Raw genomic sequence first — 19,690 nt, forward strand, 5'->3', positions numbered from 1 at the left:
AAACAGCAAAATGGCTTTATTGGGTGTTTACACCTATGTTTTTACTCTGTATATTTCAAGAATATTAACTTTTCCACTTAGGACCTTGCCTAGAAATCAGAAACAACATGGAAACAACACAGAAAAATTTTCTACTTCAACTGACATGAAGATATGGAACAAAATGCTAATGTGGACATCTCTGGCCATGAGATAGCTACATAGAGCAGCTGTACCCATCTTCTGAAATGTAAAACAGTCAGACTGCTTTCCCAGTGGTAAACATTGCTATGTTGACAATCTGATAGCAAAAACTTATGAGACAGTCTATAACTAGGGCTATAGTCATTTCAGGTTTGCCCTTATGGCCAGTCCCTTAACAGGTATTCCAAGGATTGTTAATTTTGCCATTGGTTTCTAAGCCAACATTTTCTTTTATAGGATACATACCAAAAAACAGATCAACAACTTGTATGGGTATAACTGAATCACTTTGTTATACACCTGTAACTAGCACATCATTGTTAATTAACTATACTCCAATATAAAATAAAAATTAAAAATAAAAACAGATCAACATACAGAAGATACCCGTTAACTCACATAGCTTTTTAAGGTGTTTACTGAGATATGTCAGGGGTCAAATTTGGGTTCCTACAAAGAACAAATCCTAGCAGAGTGGATTAATTTTATTCATCAAAACTAGAATTATAAAGGAATTTCAACATTGAATTTTACCATAAAGCTGCTTTAGAAATTGGACATTAATGGGCTAACCCATAATAGAAGGGTATTTATGAAACTGAATTCTGCCTTCATTTCCCTATGTATATCCCATGACATTTCCCTACCCTACTCTACCTAGACTCCAGAAGATATCAACCACACAAAAGAAATCTGGAAAGTGTGAGGAAGAGATCAAAAGCAGCCTGGTAAGACTCATAAGAAGGTCAACTGTAAATCTCTTGGGGAGACATTTCAGAATCATATGTGTTCTAAACATCAAGGGATACCTGCTGTTAAAAAACACAAAGTGCCAGGGATAATTCAAAACCGAGTATTTTTACAACTAAGTAATAACAATCCTGATAAATGGGATTAGCATGCCAACCAATAATTTTAAGTTGGCCTCAAATGATTGTTACTGTTCGTACTTCTTAGTATTCATTGAAATTTCACAATATGCCAGACACCATACAAAACACAGGAGTGCAGATGGCTGCTGCCCATTGGGTTTACAAATTAAGTTAATCAAAATGACTGCTACTTGGATTTCTAGTGAAGTTAATTACTGGCAAGTACTCCTGACTATGCGATGCCTGTGTCATCTGAAGATGCACTTCCATTCTGATATTCAGATGTAACCCCATTATATAACATAGATTGTGAGCTATTGCTTTTCTCTCTTCCTCAACGTAGGTTCTTAGGGTTTAATATATGCCCACCAGGGATCAAATGTAAGAACACTTAATTCTATTAAGAGATGTTTGACAGCTTCTTTAAGAGCCATGAAGCTAAAGCCACCAGAAATGTTTTTAAGTCTCAGCCAATAAGGTAAAATTTGGTTCAATCAATTTGGCTCTTCTTGACTCCATTTTCAATACTTCAGTGCTAAACATGCCCATGTCTCCTTGCTTTCTTTAACATCCTACATGATGTGGCCTATCGTAACATTCTGTCCTTCACTCATTAGGGTGCAGTCGCAATCGTAGTTACTCTGTTTCTTGAATATACTAAGCCTATTTGAGCCATGGTTGTTTATACTTGCTCTTCTCTTTGATTTTCTATTATGTGCTTTTTGTTAAGTGTGAGCAAAGAATTTGTTGCTCTTGTTCATCACTCTATTCCTGGGATCTAAGTTGATAGCAAGGGCTTAGTAAATGTTAGTTGATCAAATGTCAAATCAAATGTAAATCAAAAGGTATGTATTCAAGAGACATGTCCTCTCTGCTCTACTTTTGCATAAACTCATTATGGTACTAACCACCCCATCCCCATTCTACAGATTCATGTGTGTATGTGGCTGGTCAAATATCACATTCCCTGTTTAAATATGACTCAAGATAATTCTGCAGGTATTCTTGTACCACCAGGGTAAGGATTAGCCAAATTTGGTGCATCAGCATAACAGCAAAGAAAAAACAATAATGACTATATCTGGGAGACAAGGAGAACTAGGGTATGTATAGGGGATGGAAGGAAGATAAATGCTCACAGTTTTTAAAAAGTTTTAAACGAGGCAGAAAGAAAATCACCTCTGCTAAGTATGTAAAATATTATGAACAGTTGTTAATGTCACAGACTTTGATCATATCTGTTCCATGGTGTCCATCCATACAGGTGAAAGAGACTTACTTGTTAAATATCTTCCCATTTTTGTGTTACAAACCCAGGGAGAGAGAGCTGTTGTCCAGCAGTTTCAACAATAGAAGTATTAGACAGAATGTACAGTTCCCTGAAAGGAGCTTACTATCCCAGATCTATTTAGTCCTGAGGATAAAATAGGGTAGACTAAGTAAGGGACCAATATAATATAGTGGTTTCATAACAAAGCACTAACTTTGAACTAAGATCCACTAGGTTCAACTAGCTCTGTGTCCTTGAGCAAGTTATGTAACATCTCTCAGTCTCAGATTACTCAGCTGAAAAATGAGGATAAGAAATCCTTTCTGGTGGCTCCACTGGAGTTTGGAGGAGGAAGCTCTTTTATTATACAAACATAAGCAAAAACAAGTTTACTGTTTTCAGTTGGAATGGTTATAATATCTGACCTCTCCAGGCTGCTGTAACTATTAAGCAAATATAAAACATATAACACAGCATCTGGCCCATAGTAAATATTTAATAGACTGTCATTAGAATTGTTATTACCGCTTGTATTAGTTCATACATATATTGTTGATAAATTAACAATTATAATTTATATGTGATGTAGTAATTGTGAACAATCACCAGTATAATAAAAACAATACATTGGTAGTGATGGGTTAAGATATGCCACTGGCCTGGGGTGCCACTTGAGAGAAAAATGTCTAGAAGAGGTCAGTTAGGCAAAAGGCCTAGTACCAGTGCACCATGAAGGTCTGAAAGGATCAAAAAGACATACTGACCTAGGCACAAAAAGAAGTTAATCAAGAGAAAGCAACTAAGGCAAGAAGGAACTTCCAGGTACTGTGAATACCGGCTACTAGGCAAAGGCCAGAACTTTGGAGGTCGAATTGTTAGTAAGAGTTCCACTAAGCCTTTTGCAAGTTTCTTAGACAAACACCTTCTATAATAAAGCCCAGAGCCCTAGGCAAGGTTTCGTGTTCCCTCTCCAAACTGCCCAAAGTATACACTATGTAGGTCATGCCAGCAGCACCTTCATTAACTTGGGATGAGGATGAGGGCAGGGAACCCACCCTGGGAATGGCTGATAGGTTGAAGGAGGAAATATTCTCTAACCCTTATCCACAAACAATCTTGACCAGGGCTCTGCATGAATTCACCCTTGCTCTGGTCTTTACCATGTAAAAGGCTGCTGACAGATTGCTTGTTACCCCATGAGCAAGGCCTAGTATGAAGTCCTTGATGACGACCAAGTTCTCTGGAACTCAAGACAAGGCCTGGTGTGAGTCCTGTTGTTTCCATTGCTGACTTGGGGGAGGTGTGATCAAGGATGCCTGACAGTCTGAGACTCAGGTTGATTTTGATTAGTTGTGTAATCCAGCCCTGGCACAGTTCCTGCTAACAATCTTGCATTATATAGATTTTACTTTGAAAAATGCCACAGGCCAGTTCTATTTAAAATGTTTCCTGTAACTGGGACCTAAAAATGTTACTTTTCTTTCATTAGGTACAATTAGAGCTGTGCAAGTTTGAGAAGGCAGACTGACGAGTGTGCAAGAATGGGAATTGTACTTTTATCTGTCCTCCCTTTACATCCTGAGGGGGACAAGGAGCACATTCAGGCTCAACATGAGCAAAGGGTCTTCACAGTGATGTTGCAGCAATGCCTTACAATTGTATACATTTGTAATCTTTCAAGTATTTCCATATCTCTTATCTTACTTAATTCTGGCAATAATCCAGGAAAAGGTGCACGGTAAGTATCATCTACATTTTGTATAGAAGTAAAACAGAGACACAGAGAGGATAAATAACGTAGTCAAGATCATATAGCTGGTCAGTGGCTTAGAACCAAGGTTCTGGCTGTTAGCCCCTGGCCACTCTCAGAACTTGATAATATCAGCTGAACTAACTCATAGTTATCCACACCAACTTGGGGATGCTCACAGAAAGAAATGCAGATGTGTAAAGATAACACTTAAAGAACACTGTTATTAAAATGCACAGCACAGAATTTTCAAATTTGTAAATAAACCTTGCTTTCTATTACAAAGGTTTAATGTTAGCTACTTTGGGTCATAATTTATACACTTTTTTTGCAGAAATATTTCTAAGGGACAATGTTGATCATCTTGGGTTCCCTAAGGGGAAAAGTGAGACCTAGGATTTAAAACATACATAAGAAATACAGATGCCCCTTTCCAATTCCCATTTATAAAACATGCTAATATTATAAAATCTAAAGTTGTATTTCAAAATATGAGTTTAAGTGCATTTGTTGTATCACCAGGGCTAACCTACTGAAAATAAACTAAATAAATTAGGGAATTCTTTCATATCTAAAATCAGAAGCCCAGAAAAAATACCTCAGGATATAGTTGAAACTTTTCTAAATGGTTCCTTCAACTGTCTTATCCTTATTTCAAAATACTTTCCTTGAAAATCACAGAACTATCTAATGGTTAGTAAACTAAAACAAAGTTTGTTTTCTGATATTTTTGAAATGTGAATTGACCACTATGCATAACTATCAATTAATCAATCTACCATCACTGGATTATATTGTCCTCAAACCAAAAGAACTATGAACTGATATTATACCAAATTCAGAGAAGGGAAACAAATGAATAAACAAACAGGATATTAGGCCCTTTGGTGAATTCCATTTCTTGAGAATCATTATAAAATAAGAAGATTTTACTGAAAAACATATTTGTGTGGAAAAGGAGACTTTCAGATGAGTGCAGAAATAAGAACATATAACTGCAAACATGAAATGTTAATACATTAAAAGACCAAGAGGAGAAAAAATGGGGGAGGATACAAATTACTAATATCAGAAATAGAAGAGGGGACATACAACTCCCATGAATACTAAAAGGATAACATAGGAATATTGTGAACAGCTCTATGCCCACAAATTTGATAACCTAGATGAAATGGACCAATTTTTTGAAAGGCAGAATCTGCCAAAACTCATACAAGAAGAATCAGACAATATGAATAGATGTATAGCTATTAAAGTAATTGAATAGATAATTAATAACCTTCCAAAACAGAAAGCACCAGGCCCAGATAGATTCACTGGTAAATTCTATCAAATATTTAAGAAAGAAATTATATCAATTCTCTATAATCTCTTTCAGAAGATAGAAGCAGAAGGAATACTTTCTAACTCATTCTATGAGGCCATCATTACCCTAATACCAAAACCAAAGACATTAAAAGAAAACTGCAGACCAATATTTCTCATGAACATAGATGCAAAATCCTCAACAAAATGTTAGCAAATCAAATCCAGTAATGTATAAAAAGAATTATACACCACAACCAAGTGAGATTTATCCTGGTTCGACATTCAAAAAGCAATTAATGTAATCCATCATATCAACAAGCTAAAGTAGAAAAAAATCACATGATCAGATCAGTAGACACAGAAAAAGCATTTGACAAAATCCAAAATGCATTCATAATAAAAACTCCCAGTAAACTAGGACTAGAGGGGAAATTCTTCAACTTGATAAAGAATATCTACAAAAAACCCTACAGCTAACATACTTAGGGTGAGAAACTAGAAGCTTTCCGACAATGACCAGGAATAAGGCAGTATGTCCTCTCTCACTACTCTTTTTCAACATTATACTGGAAGTCCTAGTTAATGCAGTAGACAAGAAAATTCATAGATTACATGATTTTCTATGTAGAAAATCTGAAAGAACTGACAAAAAAAATGCCTGGAACTAATAAGCATTTATAACAAGGTTGCAGGATATAAGGTTAATACACAAAAGTCAATTGCTTTCCTATATGTCAGCAATGAACAAGTTTTAAATTTGAAATTAAAATCACAATACCATTTATATTTTAGAAAACTCTAAATGAAACACATAGATATATATCTAACAAAATATTTACAAGATCTAGATGATGATAACTACAACACTGAGAAGAACAAAGCTGGAGGACTGACACTACCTGACTTCAAGGTCTACTATCAAGCTATAGCAATTAAGGCATTGTGATAATGGCAAAATAATAGACAAATAGATCAATGGAATAGAATGTTGAGCCTGGAAATAAATCCACATAAATATAGTCAACTGATCTTTTTTTTTAACATCTTTATTGGAGTATAATTGCTTTACAATGGTGTGTTAGTTTCTGCTTCACAACAAAATGAATCAGTTATATATATATATATATATATGTTCCCATATCTCTTCCCTCTTGCGTCTCCCTCCCTCCCACCCTCCCTATTTTTTTTATCTGAGAAATCTTTCCTTTGCCTTCATTTTTTAAAAATTATTTATTTTATTTTTGGCTGCATTGGGTCTTCTTTGCTTCATGGGGGCTTTCTCTAGTTGCAGCAAGCAGGGGCTACACTTCCTTGCAGCGCGCGGGCTTCTCGTTGCAGTGGCTTCTCTTGTTGTGGAGCATGGGCTCTAGGCTCATAGGCTTCAGTAGTTGTGACTCGTGGGCTCTAGAGCTCAGGCTCAGTAGTTGTGGCACATGGGCTTAGTTGCTCTGCAGCATGTGGGATCTTCCCAGACCAGGGCTCCAACCCGTGTCCCCTGCATTGACGGGAGGATTCTTAACCACTGAACCACCAGGGAAGCCCTCAACTGATCTTTGGCGAAGAAGCAAAGGCAATACAATGGAGCAAAGACAGTCTTTGCAACAAATGGTACTGGAACAACTGCACATCCACATGCAAAAAAAAAAAAAAAAAAAGAATCTAGACACAGATCCTTACGCCCATCACTAAAAGTAACTCAGCATGGGTCACAGACCTAAACATAAAATGCAAAACTATAAAACTCCTAGAAGACAACATAGAAGAAAACCTAGATGACATTGGATATGGCAATAATTTTTTTAAATTACAACACCAAAGGCATGATCCATGAAAGAAATAAGTGATAAGCTGAACTTCATTAAAATGAAAAACTTCTGCTCTACCAAAAACAGTATCAAAAGAATTAGAAAACAAGCCACAGACTGGGAGAAAATATTTGCCAAAGACACATCTAATAAAGTTATCCCAAGTATACAAAGAATTCTTAAAACTTAACAATAAGAAAATAACCCGACATAAAAATGAGCCAAAGACCTTAACAGACACCTCACCAAAGGAGGTACACAGATGGCAAATAAGCATTCGGAAAGATGTACATCATATGTCATCAGGGAAATGCAAATTAAAGCAACGAGATACTATTGCACACCTACAAGAATGGCCAAAATCCAGAACAAGTGACATCACCAACTGCTGGTGAGGATGCAGATCAACAGGAACACTCGTTCATTAATGCTAGGAATGCAAAATGGTACAGCCACTTTGCAAGATAGTTTGACAGTTTCTCACAAAACGAAACATACTCTTACCATATGATTTAGCATTCATGTTCTTTGGTATCCATCCAAAGGAGTAAAGAAATTATGTCCACACGAAAACCTGCACACAGACATTTATAGCAGTTTTGTTCATAATTACCAAAACTTAGAAGCAACCAAGATGTCTTTCAGTTAGGTGAATGGATAAACTGTGGTACATCTAAGACAATGGCATATTATTTAGTGCTAAAAAGAAATGAGCTATCAGGCCAGGAAAGATATGGAGGAACCTTAAATACATGTTACTAAGAAAGAAAAAAAGAAGGTACTCTATAAAGGCTACATCCTGTAGGATTCCAACTATGTGACCTTGTAGAAAAGGCAAATCTATGGAGACAATAAAAGATCAGTGGTTGCCAAGATTTGGGGGGAGGTATGAATAGGTAGGGTACTGAGGATTTTTAGGGTAGTGAAAATACTCGTTATGATACTATAACTGTAGATACATGTCACTATACATTTGTCCAATCCCACAGAATGTGCAACGCCAAGAGTGAACCACAATGAAAACTATGGACTTTGGGTGATAATGATGTGTCAATGTAGGTTAATCAATTGTAACAAATGTTCCACTCTGATGAGAGATGTTGATAATGGTGTATGCATGTATGTGGGCAGGAGGTATATGGGAAATCTCTGTATCTTCCTCTCAAATTTATCATGAACCTAAAACTTCTCTGAAAAATAAAGTCTTTTTTCAAGAAAAGACCAAGAGGGCCAAAGCTCTGACCAATTTCTTAATATTATCATTTTATGAAGAGCCACAACCTTTTAAATGAATTCAAATGACATTTTTGAGAAACTTCTATGTGCCATGCTGATTGGGTATATTAAAAAAAGCAGATGTAAACTTAACACAATAACAAAAAATATCTGTGCTATAATAAGTTGAGGGAATACAAGATCTTTTGAAAATTTCACTTTTCTACTTTTCAGTCTATAAGCAAAAACCTTATTTATAGTTGTAAAGAGCAGGGATTTTTGTGTTTTTTGTTTGTTTTTTAATAAACAATGTTATCTTTCACGGGTGATATCTCTAGTCTATAATAATGTCAATATAATAGGTTTGAATTTATGTACGTTTGTTCCATTAGGCAGAAACACAGTTAATAAACAAACAAGGATTCATTGGAGGTATGAACAGGGAATACTTTATTAACTTCTCCCCTGCTGAAATGAACACTCAGCCTTTGGAATGACATTGATAATCTCCAACCCAGGACTATTCAAACATAATTTCCTAATGGTTCTTGATGCAGTCCAAGAAAAGGTCAACCCAGGGACTTGAACTGAACTGGACTTGAGAATTCTCACTGCTTGGGAACGTGGCCACTACAGTCAGAGAGGCTTCGTTTCAAATCCCTACTCTATCATGCCCTAACCATGGATCTTTAGACAGGTCACTGAGCTTCATTTTTGTATATGTAAAATGTGAATAATAAAAGTTATCCTAATAGGGTTGTTTTATTACACAAGTGTTAAAAACCATGTAGGGTCTGAGATTTTTACCGTACTTCCAATTTGCATGGGTGTTGGTAGAAGACAAGAGACTCTTGGGTCAGAAACAATGGACAGTTAATTATTCACAGCAATAGGAATAGCCAGAATATCAGCACTTGTTTTGCTTCCCCAAACTCAGTTCCCACAAGGCAATACAAAGAGGGCCAGATGACACCAGCACAAGCAGTAGGCTGCATTACAGGACAGGAATCCCAAGCTTAGGAGGCACAACTCTTTAATAACGGGACACAGGCATGCCTGCCTTTTGCTCTAGAGGGAGATACTATCTATATTTTCCAAGGCTGCAAGCAAAACTGTCATTTGCTCTCATGGGAGGCGCAATTTCTACCTTTTATGACTGTTCTCTATACATACATCCCTGAAAAGATAATCTGGGACAAGGGACAGTGCCTCTGTGCATAAGTCATGCAGAAATGCAAGAGATCCATAGGGAATTGTCTCTCAACAATGAGTTAATTTAAAGCTCTTAGCACAGTACCTGACATGTGGTAAGTGCTCCATAGAAAGTAACCCACTCTTACATCATCACCACTGTATAATTAACACATTATCCACTGACTCCCAAACCAAACTGTAAAGTAAATCTAGATGTTTTGTTTTGTTGTTTAAAGAAAGAGTAGCCAATGGACCAGGTTACAATAGAAATTATATATATTCTAAAAACTACTGGCTCAAGATAAAATTTTGTTATCAAAATATCACTCACCCTGAATTCAAAACAAACTATAATTTATCTGGGGGTGGAGTAGTTAAGTCAGATACCTACTCAAGAAAAACAGTGTGTGTGTGTGTGTGTGTGTGTGTGTGTGTGTGTGTGTGTGTGTGTAAAGTAACCCACTCATAGATAACTGAGAATTTTGGATCTTTCCTGTGGCAAGTTCGTCACCATTCTCAAGGAAAGCAATTGCAATCTGCCACCTAGGGGTGTGGGTAACTAGTTAAAAATCTGTTGCCAGTGACTGACTGACATGTGGGTAAAGGTAAGGGAATAATCAAGGGAAATTCAAAAGATTCCCTGCCACTATCAAAACCCACAACATGTTGCGAGTGATCCCTGATTTATTGTTTGGTTGAAGACAATTTTTCACTGACTCTACAATTACAGTTGAACAGTGAGGAGGTTAGGGGTGCCAATGCTCTGTGCAATCATAAATCCACATATAACTTATAGTTGGCCCTCCATATACATGGTTCCTCCATCTGTGGTTCTGCATCCATGATTCAACCAACTGTGGATTGTGTAATACTGTAGTATTTACTATTGGAAAAAACTGGCACATATGTGGACCCATGCAGTTCAAACCCATGTTGTTCAAAGGTCAACTGTATTTCTTACTTCTTCACTGCTTCCTATTTAGATTACACTGATATTTTTGTATCTGTCAAAAAGTAGTTTTATAATTATTCTTATAATATTCACAAAAGTTTTGCTTTATCGCCCAAGTTACACTGCAAATACTTCAAAAGCACCGAGATTCCTTTTTATGTGGTTATCTTGCTCCTCATACAGTAGCCAGAATATTCTCTCTATCTTTGTGTTGACAATTATATAAGTTAGTTGTTTTAGCAACTAAGCTGTCATACCCTATGCCTCCATGATCTATTCTCTGATCCCTGCCTACCCACCATAACTGTCACTGTCAGAGGTCTTAAAAGACTGGTAAACATTCAAAATTTCTGCATGCTGCTATAACTTCACTCTATGACCCACTAACATTTGGTTTCTGCCCCATAATTCTTTTGAATTTCTATCATTAGACTCAAGGACATCTTACTAGCCAAATCTAATGACCTCTTGTTCACCCTCAGCCTATCTTACCTCCATGCATTGTTTGAAACTTGTAACTCTCCTTCAACTTTCTAAATCTCTCGTTACTTCTAAGATATCTCTCACTTAGGATTGTCTACTTCTCTGACCACTCCTTATAACTCTACTGCTGGCTTTTCTTCCCTAAGCTTTCTCCAAAATGTTAGCCATCTTCCCCTAGGCCTCAGGTTTCCTTCCTCTGTTTTGTTTGCTTGCTTATTTGTGTTTTTCTTCTCTCCCTCCAAACTTCATCTCCAGAAATTTTGTTTAAGCACTAGATTCCAACCACAAACTAAGTGCTGAAGACATCCAAATGTATAATATTTTTCTCTAGTTTCTCTAGTTCTCTCTCTTAAGATCCAGCCTAGTACATCCATCTAACTATGATTCCATATTACTGTCATGAAGGCACTTATCAGTCCCAAACTGAACTTAGTACCTCTTCCCTACAGTCTGTTATTCCTCCTGTATTATCTATCATGATTAGAGGCATCACTAACCACACTACCTAGTTGCTCAAGTCAGATGCCTCAAAGTCATCTCCACTCCACCTCTCCATACTTAGTTCCCTTATACAATTGGCTAACAAGTTTCGCTAATTCTATTTCAAAATTCTCTCCTTATCTGATATTTCACCCAGGTCCTGCCACAGTTCAAGCCCTAATAGTGTCTTGCCTGTACTACTAAAGTAGGATCTTAACAGGTTTCCCTGTCTTCATTTTCTCCCTCCTCCAATCCTTTGGCCAAAAGAAATTATTTATTTTTTATTTCCTAAAAGTGTTTATAAGCAGAAGTGGAAGGATGGTAGCATACAGAGACAAGTGATCACAAGCTGAAGTTCACATTTAAAGTGTTATAGAAGGAATAAAAAAGGTAGGGCAAAAGATGTTCTGAGGCTAGAAGAAGGGATGGCAAAGAAATAAACAGGTAAGCTATAAAACTGTCGATGAGAGTGGACAGTGGCAGAAAGGAAGAGGTCGATGGAGGAAAGCTAGGGATCTGTCCTAGGCACTCTGTTTTCCTTGTTCTATATCCTCTCCCTGGGTTATTTTAACCACTGCTTCAAATCCAACTTCCACTTCTCAATACTGCATCTCCAGCCCTGATGTCTCTCCTAAGGTCTAGACTCACACATCTAACTGCCTATAGGGTATCTCGACTGGTATGTGTCACAGTCTCCGTATGTCTAAATGTTGAACCCACCACAAACAGTTTCTCCTTCATTCTCCATATAAGTATACAGCATCACTATCTACGTAGTTCCCTATAGTAGAAACCTGGGAATTACCCTACTCATTCTCTCATCCCTGCCCCTCTCTGGCATTCCCATGAATTCTACCTAGCAAAAAGTTCTGTTCATGTACCACTCCGTCCCAAATTCCACTGCCTTTAGTTTACGTTTTGAATTACTGTGGCATCCCCCTAATGGGTCTCCCTGACTCCAGTATCTCCCCTTTCCTCACCATTCCAATTTCTGCATTATATTTTGAATGCTCTTTCTGCAGAAGTCCCTCAAGAACAAGGGAAAACATGAACCCTTCCCACTAAGGTCTGATAATTAAAATACAAAAATTGAAATGGAAAGAAGACACATGATAACATTTTTAAAGAGAGCTAAAACAGTGGGATTTATACCTCTGGTACTTAACCACCTTCTTATATAATACTTTAATGCCTGATTTATCATTTTTTTCTCTGTCACTATCTGATATAAGCCCTTAAAGAACAAATGTTGTCTTTTTCAAACTAGTTCATAGAACAGAATATAATGCTCATATAACAAATAATGAATGTCTGATTTTTCAGATGGAAAAAAAAATTAAAACCCACGAGTGTCCCTGCATGGCTAGTCCCTTGGGTACATAAATAATGGGTGAGAAGAAAATAGAGACAGCTAGCCTGAGATGAGACCCTAACATCAAGCCAAGTAATTTGTCACATGAAGCCATCAAATTATTTTAAGCTTGAGAGTAACGTGATCATAGGAAAGGTTAGGAGGATATTAGGAATTAGAAAGAGATTAAAGTCAGGGAGATAATTTAAAAAGCAACAGGGGCATTCCCTAAATGGGAATGGATGTCAAAAAAAGTTCCTTAGGTATTAGCAATAAGACTTGGTGACTGATTTGATTGTTATTAAAGGGAGGTAGTCTTGGTGATTTTGAGATTTCTATACTGAACAACACAGGGATATAGGAGGAAAATCATTTCTTGGGGAAAAGGTCGACTTATGAACATTTGAATTCGGGATATCTATGGGACACACAGGAAATATGAATCTAGATCACGAGTTAGCAAACTACAGGCCAAATCCTACCAGTTGTCTGTTTCTATAAATAAAAATTTGCTGGAACATAGCTACTTCTTCAAGTATTGCTTATGATTGCTTTTGTGCTACAAGTAGTTGGGACAGAGGTCTTTTGCTTACAAAGTCTCAAATAATTACTATATGGCCCTTTAAAGAAAGTTTCCTGACCAAGTATCAGAATCTGGCTGTGTCTAGAACAGGACCTACAGAACCTTCCTAGCGAGGGGGGCGCCAGAGGCTACTGAGAGGTTGGGGCTGTTTCCTGTTCTAGAACATTCCATCTCTAGGAGGGAAGGGCCCCCTGAGTGGGACAAACCATTATGGTGCTGGTGGAGGGGGGTGTTTGAGACTTTTTGTACTTGATTACAAGCGCTTCACGTTCTTGGTTCTGAATCTTTTCTGACCACTCCTGTTTCTTCCCACCTTTAAAGACTTTCAACAGTGTAGGGGGTTCTCTTATGTCCTGGGGGGGTTCGGGAATCTTCCTCACGCACCCTTCCCACCCCCCACTGTTTCTGGAAGTTGGAACAGTCCCATGTTACTCTGACTTGGTCCCTGGCCCATCCCCCGACCTGCCTCAGTCCCCTGCCTGCCCCCCACCCCAGTCCCGGTCGCCACCCCGCCCCCAGAACAGGTCTCAGATCTGCTCACTTCTCTCCAGGAGTCGGTTGCAAAGGGACCAGGCCTGGCCACTGCCAGTGGGACCGGGACAGAAGGAGCAGGTGAGGAGGAAGAAGAGGGAGGGGCCACTGCTCCTACTGCAGCCGCTTCTGGAGCCACAGGAGGAGGAGGAAGACAGAAGGATGTGGAAGGGTCAGAAGCTGCAGAGGGAGCAGAGGAGCTGCGTGGAGACCTTATGCAGCTTTTCGGAGTCGGGAACCAGAAAATTTACACCTCTGGTGGGCAGAGGGAGGGAGATCTCAGGTCCGTGGACACAGCCATGCTTTATTTATCTGGGATAGCAAAGTCCAGGTGCACAGCCTCACAGGAACCCCCTCCTGTCCAGCTCCCTGCCTCATACCCATCCTCACACTCATGACCCTTATTCCCCTTCCCAGACGCACCCACGTCCTCCCCACCAGCAGCGCCATTCACAGCAGGAGCTCCATCTCAGATGCCTCTCCGCTGGGGGCCCTCTGATTCTAGCTTGTGGTCTGATGTGGGGGGCCAGGGAATGGGCCCTCAAGAACCACAAAGAGACGGGAGGGACTCTGATCCCCACCAGCAGGGGAGACCTCCAGTACTTCAAAGGCCAGGGGAGAAAACTTGCTTCCACTATGGGAGGTAAATCTGTCTATAAAACCCTTGAATTAAACAGAATAGAAATGTACCCTGATGGGAAATCAATTTTCAGAGGGAGAAGGAGGGGTGGGGGAGGGCTTGGGAAGAGTGGAAGGAAAGGGTGGGTGGGTGGGTGAATGGGGCAAGGGAGCTGTGAGAGAGGAGGGGAAATTGGGTGGAAGGTAGGGTATGGGGTGGTGGCTGGGGAAGTTGTAGATTGGGTGCTTATGGAGAGAGAGACCTAGAGAGACAGACGTGTTCTGATGACCCTCTTTGTGTTCCAGAGCACTAGTACTTGACACCCCAGAACTACTGCCGCTTCTGTGTGTGCCTCTCCCCAACTCTAGCATCTGGTGGACCTGGGCAGACAGTATATAACACCCTCGTCTCTGCTTCCCCCCCCCCACCCCTGAAACTAGACTGTAGATGACTGGAGCAGGAGTGGACATTTGAACCATCCTGAGCCAAACAGATCCTCACACTGGAGAATCTGAACAGAGAGGCAGATTTCATAGCCAGGATGGTGTCGGACAATGAAGCAGTGGGGCAGATTTCATAGCCAGGATGGTGTCGGGCAATGAAGCAGTGGGTCACTGGGAGTCGGGGGCAAGGTCGGGGTCATGGACACCGAGGCCACAGCTGAGACCTGGCCTTGGCTGTGGGGGAACAGAACCGTGTGCTTTACAAAGGCCCAGTACCCTTTAGAGAATCACAGTCTGAGGCCCCAGGGAGCAGAGAGACAGAGAAGCAGAGAGGAGTTGATCCTGTGACCCCAGACGTGCAGAGTGGCAGCCCGACCACTTTTCACTTCCTGCAGTTGTGCTGAGTGAAAATCCACTTTACACAGATCCTTTTTTCTTTAAGCTAACTTCACAGGCTTCTTGGTCTGGGCAACCAGATTATTGCCAAGCCAGAAATTTACACCAGAAGAGCAGTTGCAAACCACAAACCATCAAAGAAAATGTTGGAACTGGCAGGGGAGGTGCATCAGGGAGTGATGGGTAAGATCCTTTTTCTTTAAGCTAACTTCACAGGCTTCTTGGTCTGGGCAACCAGATTATTGCCAAGCCAGAAATTTACACCAGAAGAGCAGTTGCAAACCACAAACCATCAAAAAAAAATGTCAGAACTGGCAGGGAAGGTGCATCAGGGAGTGATGGGTAGTGGAGATTCCTGCATCCCAAGTCTCCAGCAGTGAACTGGACAGGAAGCTCATTCATGTTCTGAGCGAGTTATATCATGAGAAACAATCTAAACAGGCCTGGGGTCAACCCTGGGCTTACAAGAGGGCCACCCTTAAAGGAATCCTTCAGGGCTGCATACAGAGGACACCAGCACCAGCTGCAGACGAGGACTACTATAGTTTTTCAGCCCCATGACAGGAGAATCCTCCCCAGTCCCCAGTGGGCAGAACTGGGGACACATCTGAACAGGGAACTTGTGCCACTGCCAAGGAGGCTAGTCAGCAACTTGACAGTGCCTAGAGGGTTTTCTGGTCTAGACCACTGACCACAGTATTTTGCCATCCTGAGATTTTCTCTCTCCCATCACCAGGATAACAGTGGGAGAGGAATCTGGCTACAAAGCTCCTTGTGAATTCAGAAATGTAGAATAGAACATACCCCGATGTGAAATCAATTTTCAGAGGGAGACAGTGAAAGGGGGAGGGGGAGGATGGTCTGCATCTCCCCCTCTGATGACTAAGCTGTGTTGATGGGGGCTAAATGTATGGTTTAGCCCACAGGTGGAAAGATGTTGAGGAGTCATACCTGGACCAGACTGAGACACAACTGGAGGAGCCCTGAACATTAACTGGGGACTGTGAACCTAGTCACTGAAGCTTTCATGGCCCTGAGCCTAACCCTAACCCTGGGATATTTCTGCAGCAGCTGGATGTGACTCTGAGTTGTCTCCTTTGGGGGCACATATACATAATCATCAGGATTTGGAGCCAGATCCCTAGCTAGTTATTAAAGGGACTGCACTTGACAGAAACCTTGGGCTTATTTATATCCCTATAGAGTAGGATTTCACAGCTTCAGCACTCCTGACAGTTGGGGCTAGATTTCCAGAGGCTGTCCTGTGAATTGTAGGATGTTTGGCAGAATCCCTGGCCTCTACCTACTAGATGCCAGTAGCACACCCCACACCCCCAGAAAATCGTGACAACCAAAAATGTCTCCACGTGTTGCCACATGTCCACTGGAGGGCAGAATCACCCCTAATTGGGAACCATGGAGACAGTGAAATACTTAGGAGTAGTCGAGACGGGGGGAAGAAAGTTGCACGGGGAGTGTGTTCAGCAGTGCTAAGGACTGCAGGGGGTGGGGCGCTAAGACAGGAGGTGAAAAGTGTTCACTGGATCTGGCCATGTCTGATCTTTGAGCAGATCAGGGGAGTGGGGGGGGGGGCCAGAAGACGGCAGAAGCCTAAGTGCAAAGACTGAGGAGTGAGTGAAAGTGAGGAAGTGCTCAGTGAAGGGGGGCTTTTCTTCAGGGACCTTTGACTGTGAAGGGAAGGAGTGAAGTAGGGTACAAGATAGAGAGAGAGAGAGTACTTTTGAATATGGTAGAAACTTGGGCCATAGGGAAGGAGATAGCTGCAGAAATCTTGAAAACACAAGAAATATATAAAAGAATGAAGTAGATCCTGCATACTGTATTGGAGGCATGTCCACTGCACTGTTCAATGAAAACAAATATGATGGCCAATTGTGTTTTTTTTTGTGAAACAAAATCTCTCCCCACATTATTCATTATTCTGTGCATGTATGTGATACACACACACACACACACACACACACACATATGGATTTATGTAAGCATATAAATGTTCTGGAAAAAACATTTTTTTCCAGAAAAATGGAGTAGGGTAGGGGCAGTAGGATAGAGGGTTTTTACTTCTTTATATACTTCTTTGTTAGGAAAGTAAAACAATTAAATGTTCACAAATATACAAAAAACAAAAGGAATTAATTTGCTGGCTTGGGTAGATTTAGAAAGGCCACCTCTTCCTTTGGGACAGGACGAGAAGAGAGCAGACACTGATCTCTGACGCGAAGGGATGAGAAACCAAGAGGGCTCCTGCCTGTGTGTCCCTTAGACTAGGGATCTGAGAGTGAGTAAGGAAAGGAGGTCAGAGTGGGGGCTTCTGGACAATGGCACGTTTAGGAATAACTTCCATAAGTGGGGAATGGGGAAGTGGAAAGAAAAGATCATCTGGTTGCACAGAGGGCCCAGTTGGGCCCAAATGAGAGAAAACCAAAGGGCACTGCAACAAGAGCTTAGGAGGGGGCATTGGAAAGGAAGGTGAGTAGTTCCAGAAGGAGCGCCAGACACAAACCTCTATGTTACAGACTGTTTTCATAACTTTTTTTTTTTTTCAGTAAATGATTCGGTTTGTTTGGATTTGGGTTTGATAGGATTAAGGGAAGATACTGACATTTTAATGATTTTGTGTATCACACCCAATATAAAGGTTTTTTTTTTTTTCCCTCCATACGTCCAGAGGAAAGGATTTAATAAAGTTAATTCCACTTCTACCACTAAATATCCTCAACAGATCCAACAGAGGTGATATGACTTGGCCTTTGAGCCCTTGTGCTTGCATGCATAGATGAGCAGCTCAAGAGTAAGACAGCTGTAAAAACGATGTTGCTGGAAGAAAGACCCAGCTTCAGTGGGCAAGTGAAGGGAATGTAAATTTCATAGGTGCCAATAGTTTGGTCATAGTCATTGATTTTTATATCTAGAAAAATGGTAGTGAGCCTCTCTGGGCTTGAGATATTGGCAAACAAGGCAGTGAAAGGGAATGAATAGCGAAGGTGTTTCTGTTGACCACTCTCTTTCAAATGACCTGTCCACACACTGGGCAGTCAAACATGGCTACACCTGTCTCTAAAACAATGGAAAGTAAAAATAAGTCATATTTTATTTAGAAACAACAATGCTTTTCAATGTTTGTTTTATGTCATGTGGGATCAAAGTCAAAAGTTTGCCAGAGTGTTTATATAATACAACAAAACTACATAATAAGAAATTTCCCTAAATGCCTTAAAATTTAGAATTTTCTGTGACATCGCACCATGCTATAAAATACAGATGTTCCCAGCATCATTCTTTGCACTGTCATCTCATAATAAGTGCCTTCCTGCTGTTTCTATTGGTAAAATTTAACATATTAGAAAAGAAAAGATTTCATGCGACCAAATTAAAAATCCGCAGACCCTAATGATCTGAGGGTTACAGCCAGTAAGTCAGTAACCCACATGTATGGAAAGCCTGCTCTATGCGTGTAGAAACTGTGTGAGGGGGTAGTCCAGGGGTAAGTTTTAGACCCAGTTAAAACTGAAGAGATAGACCAAAGTAAAGAAAGGGAGGAGGGCGAGAGGGACTGCTCTCCTTTACAGGGAGTCAGAGAAAGGTGTTGGGAGGGGGCAGGGTTATGGGGCTGAAAAATAAAAAATGCATATGGCATCTCTATATTGCCTTAATATTGAAGAGTATGATCCAGTCTGGAAATGAGTGTGTATAGATTCATGTTAATCTGGGTCTTGTTTTATTGAGATCAAGGCCCTGGAGTGGAACTACACATCACCATCCTACTTGGCTTTTCTCTGTTTCATAGCCATAGAGACTGTACCCACTGAACCTTAACCAGCTATCTTGCCAAGGTGGATCATTCTTCAGAGTGGCAAGAGAGTGGGGATGGCTCCATATAAATTCATTCCCATCCGTGAGAAAACTAGTTGGAGTGCATGTTCTGACTGATAATGCTGAGGTCAGCAGCATCTCCTTTGTTATTAAGGGTAGAGTCATAGAAGGGAATTTACTCCCTTTAAATATTCCATTTTCTCCATGGAAACATCACCTGTTAAAAACATGCATTATTATCTGACTGCATGTTAAGGTACTCATTAGTTCTGTCCTTTATTTTATTTTCTAAGAATTGGTCGATGTGTTAAAGTCTCACATTCCAAAAATATATCTGAAACCTCTATAAAGCAAGGGTTAGTTACTGTTATGTTCATATTTAGAAGAAAATGCCTTGATAAATGCAGGTTCCAGCCACACT

The 19,690-nt window shown here is 40.1% G+C and overlaps 1 protein-coding gene across 1 annotated transcript in view; it reads right to left on the minus strand.

Moving 5' to 3' along the window:
• LOC103084212 (X-linked interleukin-1 receptor accessory protein-like 2) overlaps positions 1 to 19,690 on the minus strand; it is a gene marked incomplete at its 3' end in the record, with an annotated part of 45,638 nt that overhangs the window by 15,499 nt on the left and 10,449 nt on the right. The gene's annotated exons all lie outside the window — the stretch shown is intronic.

This window comes from Lipotes vexillifer, unplaced genomic scaffold (genome assembly GCF_000442215.2).
Source record: "Lipotes vexillifer unplaced genomic scaffold, Lipotes_vexillifer_v1.1 scaffold658, whole genome shotgun sequence".
Classification (NCBI taxonomy): Eukaryota; Metazoa; Chordata; class Mammalia; order Artiodactyla; family Lipotidae; genus Lipotes; species Lipotes vexillifer.